This window comes from Physeter macrocephalus, chromosome 4, assembly GCF_002837175.3.
Source record: "Physeter macrocephalus isolate SW-GA chromosome 4, ASM283717v5, whole genome shotgun sequence".
In the NCBI taxonomy this organism is placed as follows: Eukaryota; Metazoa; Chordata; class Mammalia; order Artiodactyla; family Physeteridae; genus Physeter; species Physeter macrocephalus.
This window is the reverse complement of record NC_041217.1, coordinates 44,942,233-44,947,906: the sequence shown is the minus strand read 5'-3', so window position 1 is coordinate 44,947,906 and position 5,674 is coordinate 44,942,233. Positions and strand designations below refer to the sequence as shown.

General features: G+C 35.9%; 1 protein-coding gene across 2 annotated transcripts in view; it reads right to left on the bottom strand.

Moving 5' to 3' along the window:
* The window catches only part of RABGAP1L (RAB GTPase activating protein 1 like), a 642,929-nt gene that overhangs the window by 431,604 nt on the left and 205,651 nt on the right, over positions 1-5,674 (bottom strand). The gene's annotated exons all lie outside the window — the stretch shown is intronic.

Sequence of the window (5,674 nt, the reverse complement as noted above, 5' to 3'; positions counted from 1 at the left end):
TGTTGGTGGGAATGTAAATTGATACAGCCACTATGGAGAACACTATGGAGGTTCCTTAAAAAACTAAAAATAGAATTACCATATGACCCAGCAATCCCACTACTGGGCATATACCCAGAGAAAACCATAATTCAAAAAGATACACGCACCCCAATGATCACTGCAGCACTATTTACAATAACCAGGTTATGGAAGGAACCTAAATGCCCATTGACAGACAGACAAATGGATAAAGAAGATGTGGTACATATATACAATGGAATATTAGTCAGCCATAAAAAGGAACGAAATTGGGTCATTTGTAGAGACATGGATGCATCTAGAGACTGTCATACTGAGTGAAGTAAGTCAGAAAGAGAAAAACAAATATCGTATATTAACGCATATATGTGGAACCTAGAAAAATGGTACAGATGAACCGGTTTGCAGGGCAGAAATAGAGACAGAGAAGGAGAGAAAAAAACGTATGGACACCAAGGGGGGAAAGCGGCAGGTGGTGGCGGTGGGGGTGGGATGAATTGGGAGATTGGGATTGACATGTATACACTGATGTGTATAAAATGGATGACTAATAAGAAAATAAATAAATAAATAAATAAACATTGGGGAAAAAAAGAAATCTAAACCCTTCTTGTAAATAGATTATGAAGTATTTAACACACTGATCCTAGCCTCACCTGTATTAAACCTGGATTGTGTATCAGTCAAAATCAAAACTGTGTCGTTAGAATAAAACACCTTAAAAACAGTGCTTCATCCACTTCTCTGTTTCAAAGCCCATGAAAATTAGTTCACCTCACTTGCTTTGGCTCCAGAAGAGTTCTTTACCCATATGAAAAAAAAAAAAAAAAGAATAACCAAGATCTTATTCATTTAATTCAGCGCATTCTAAAAGTTGTTTTCCCATGTTTGAATGCACTTGTGGTTGGGATACAGTTTCTTACTGAATAAAAAGATTTGCTGAAAAGAATCAAAAACAAAATGTTAAGAGACAGCCCTCCTTGAATCTTTTTTGATTTGTTTTGTTCTATTTTTTAACAAGGTAGGGCACAAATCAGAAAGAGGACTAAAGTCTAGAAAGATACACTTGGAAACTAGACAGGCAAAACAAGAATTAATGTGCATATTCTAGATAAATTTTGTGCTACCTGACAAAATATTATGCGGCCATAACACTTTACATAGAAATTACAACTGATTTTCTTAATCACAGAAGCATATTAAATTAGTTATAAAATTTATTACTAGGTAATGACACTATTACCACTCAACAATGGGAATACTATCTACATATTGAGCTTATTATAAAATGTACTATGCAGGTTTGATATAAATACGTTAAAAATATCTTTGGAGAAATGATCTCTAAGCACTCTTTTAAGCACTAACTGATTTCAAAGCACTTACTAGAAATCTTAGTAATGTGGATACCAATAAGTTTTATGTAGAGTCAAGTACAAAGTAAATGTCAAAAAAATGTCAATATCCTCTTGAATAAATATAATTTTGCTATTATCATGCATCATGTCAGAGTTCCTGTTGTATACTACAATATTAACTGTTTCATCAGCTTTACATATAAAATATATATCACAGTTTATGATAATATTGGTAGAGAAAGAAATTTGTCCAGATGTCTAGTACCTTTCCTCCATCTTAATACCTTAGAACTGAGGCTGAAAACAATGTTACAGGAAGCAAATACCAGAAAATCATGTGAAACAGCTATCACATATTGGTTGATTCTGAATCAGCACTAAACTTTAAACTTACATTACTTCATTTTCTACTTTCTATACTAGAAATGAGATAAAAATACAATGCTTAGTTCATTGCTCAGAAGTCCTAAATGTTAGACAATGATGATTACTAAATGTAAACATCATAGCAATGTCTACAGCCAAGAAAATAACTCCAAGATGCTTAGAAGCACAGGGGAGGTTATTTGCTTATGAACAGCATAATTTTAGCTTGCAATGCTATTTGTTCATATATTTCAATAGTCTGGCTGCCATCCACACATACAGATTAACTGCAATGATTTGTGAAAGAAGCCTACCCAGTAATAACTTCTGCATTTTATCTTTAATAGTAATTATAATACCTTAATTACAATAATCTGGCAGAGACCACAAGCAAAGCTTTGATATCTCAGCACAACCATTTCTCCTGCAACTATGATACTCAAACAGTACCACCCTCAGATCCAGGAAACACAGATCCCTGTGTGTCAGAGGATCCTAGTGGCGCAAATAGCCCAAATCAAATCTATCGAACAACACGTGGATGCCTTCTGCCACTCGGATCTGGGCCTCACACTGACACAGTGTGACCCATGACCCTGACACCTACTCTCACAAGTAATACCCTTCAAGCCCCAAGGAAATGCTTCTCTACATCTCTTGCCCTCAAAATAAAAGGGGATTATGTCACAATGCTCTGAAGGTTTATGGACTACACTGCCACTGAAGACAGAGACAGATACTGCTTTGGAGCTTTGGGGAGATTTGAGCCATGAAAGCACTTAGGTAAGAGAAAAGACAAATTAATTAACTTGGCAAATCCTTCCTCTCAGATATCATGAATGCAATAAATCCCTGCTTAACCAAGTATCATTTCCCAATAGTGCCAAAGTCCATTTTATTGCTTCATGTTTTCATTTGTGGTTCTGGAGGTACTCACAAATTAACATGGTATTTCCAAAAGTTGCACATAGCAGCTGAAGAGTATTTTCCATATTACGAAATTCATAAATCTCTTGTGTTTGCCTTTTACATCAATAGATAATTTTGCACATAAAAGAAAAATAACCTGAAAATAATTAGCTTTTAAAGTGTTTACATTTGCTTTAATTTATATTTTTATTAAAATGTATTCAAATTTTGGTGAAAGAGCTAAAATATTTGATTGGTCAGTAAATTGCTCCAAATTTTATCAAAATCTTATTAACAAAATGAATATAATTAAAATAAAAATAGTATAGGCATAAGTAACTAATTTTTAGATTACTTAATAGTTTTAAATTTAAAATCAGAATATTGAAGATTAGAAAATTGTTGTAGGTGAGATCTTTTCTTACATAGAAGACTGGGAGCTTTGTTGAAAAGTTTTCTGTATAAAGTATCATGGCTGCATAAAGTTAGAATTAACTCTGACCTTTCCAAGGTTACTCTGATAAACTTTGTTGGACCCAAAACAGAACTCGTATCACCTGACTTCCAACCTTGTGCCCTTTCAATTCCGATTTAGGAAGATTTATAAAGTTCATCTTACATGGGATATTTAGGTTTACACTTGTAATTTCTTGACCTGAAGGCAATTCATATACAGCAAGAAGAAAATGGCCAAAGACATGATCGGCCTTAATGTGCTAGAAGTCCTTGCTTGGTATCCTTTCAAATTCAGGACCTCCAAAAGCAGACAGTATTGTCATGTTTACCTTAATTGTCTGCCCTTAACTTCTTGATACCCAGCACTGCAAGCTTTTAAAAATATGTATTGTGCCCTTGACATTTTAACAAAAGTTGTTCAAAACAAAGCAATGTATAAGTCCAAGATATTATTGTTAACTACTTTAAAAACATTGTAACAATGTCTGACAAGACATACAATGACTGCAAAAAATAATCCAATCAATCATTCGACATATACAAATAGAAAAAAATGCATGATGGGAATCTCAAATACTCTAGTACCTTGCTATTTCAAGACATTGCAAACATTTAAGTATAAAAGAAAATGATAAGCATTACATGTTACGTGTACACAAAATACCACAGGAACAGCTAATTGCACTCTACCACACCTCACAAAGAAAATGGAGTTAGTCAAAGACAGTCTAGAAGAAGTTTGGTAAGGCCCTGAGAGAACTGATGGATATGGATTAATGCCATGGGCATTCGTTTTCTCATCTATAAAACAATGGAGTTAAGAGATCAGTAATCGCTGAGAACCTGTAGTATTCTATGCAGGAGCCGTAGAGCAATGGCTGACTGTAAGACTCCTCAACCTGCTTCACTTAGAGCAGCTCAGCCATTATATGTTTTATGTATGTATCTAAAAAAGATTCTGGGACTTCCCTGGCGGTCCAGTGGTTACGACTTTGCCTTCCAACACAGGGAGTTGCAGGTTCAATGCCTGGATGGGGAGTTAAGATCCCACATGCCTTGAGGCTAAAAAACCAAAACATAAAACAGAAGCAATATTGTAACAAATTCAATAAAGACTTTAAAAATGGTCCACATCAAAAAGAAATCTTTAATTAAAGAAAAAGAAGAAGATTTTGCTGGCTTTAAAAGAATGTTTGAAAACTTAAAAAAATTATAGCATTGTGGAATTATATATGCCAAATTATGCTTACCTTAAAGCATGTCCAGCCTGCCAGGAGACTATCTCTATTAATAGCTAAGGAGCCTCTAAAGTAAGAAATCATCCTAAGGGAAAAAAAGGGCCATAGGCACTGTAAGAAGGGAAAACATCATCAGCATGTCTTGTTCCCTGGATATCCCTGAGCCTATGCTGAGTCTACCTCCTAGTTCTAACGGGGACTTGTCCCAGAGCTCTGGAGAGCAGATGCTATGCCAAGAACTCTTGAAAACAAGACGTTGCTCAAAAAACCTCTTTGAAACACTCAGAGTACAAGGCAGGAAAGCTTTGGAATCCATGTAGTGGATTATAATAAATACACTTTTGGGGTGGAAAGAGCTGGATTTACTAAGGTAACACAGCATGCTTCTGCAGAGCCCCAGAGAAAGCAACACACACCTGGCATACAAGGAATTCTGCACACCAGCACGGTTCACAGAGGTCTTATGTTATCAAGAGACAGTACTCACAGCACAAACATCAAATAGCAGCGGCCTCCCAGGAGGCAGAAGTGGATGTCACCAAACTGCTGTGGCTGCAAGAATGCAGAAGAGAAAGGTAGGTAGGACCAACTGGGCTCTTGAATATACAAGCAATGGGGAGAACGTTGACAGGGCAGAATCAGAAAAATACCAAAAACCATGTGAACATTCCTATACCATAATCTTGCCTCTGTTATGGTTAGGAAACATAATTTTATGACTGGCAGGTAATAGATGAAATAGCATGTTGGAAAATACAACAACAAAGAGAAATGACTGGCCAACTTTGTTTACTGTACTTCATTTTTTGGAGGGAGTAAATTTGCTAGTTCGTTATTTCTCTTGCAGAGAGTTCAGTTCTTAGCATTACTTTGGAGACCATAAAAAACTACCTGTATCCAATTATTTGAAAAGATTTCACAGAGTACAACGAACAACATGAATGTTACTCTTCTGACTTTATGACAAAATTCAGAGACCAGGTCAAATCCTCTTTATTGTAATTATTATATTTTTTCTTTCCCCATCATAATTCTTGATTACACTTACAACATTTTCATCACTCAGCTCAAATGGATCTCTGTGTTTTAAACATCTTTATTGGAGTATAATTGCTTTACAATGGTGTGTTAGTTTCTGCTTTACAACAAAGTGAATCAGTTATACATATACATATGTTCCCATATCTCTTCCCTCTTGCGTCTCCCTCTCTCCCACCCTCCCTATCCCACCCCTCTAGGTGGTCACAAAGCACCGAGCTGATCTCCCTGTGCCATGCGGCTGCTTCCCACTAGCTATCCACCCTACGTTTGGTAGTGTATGTATGT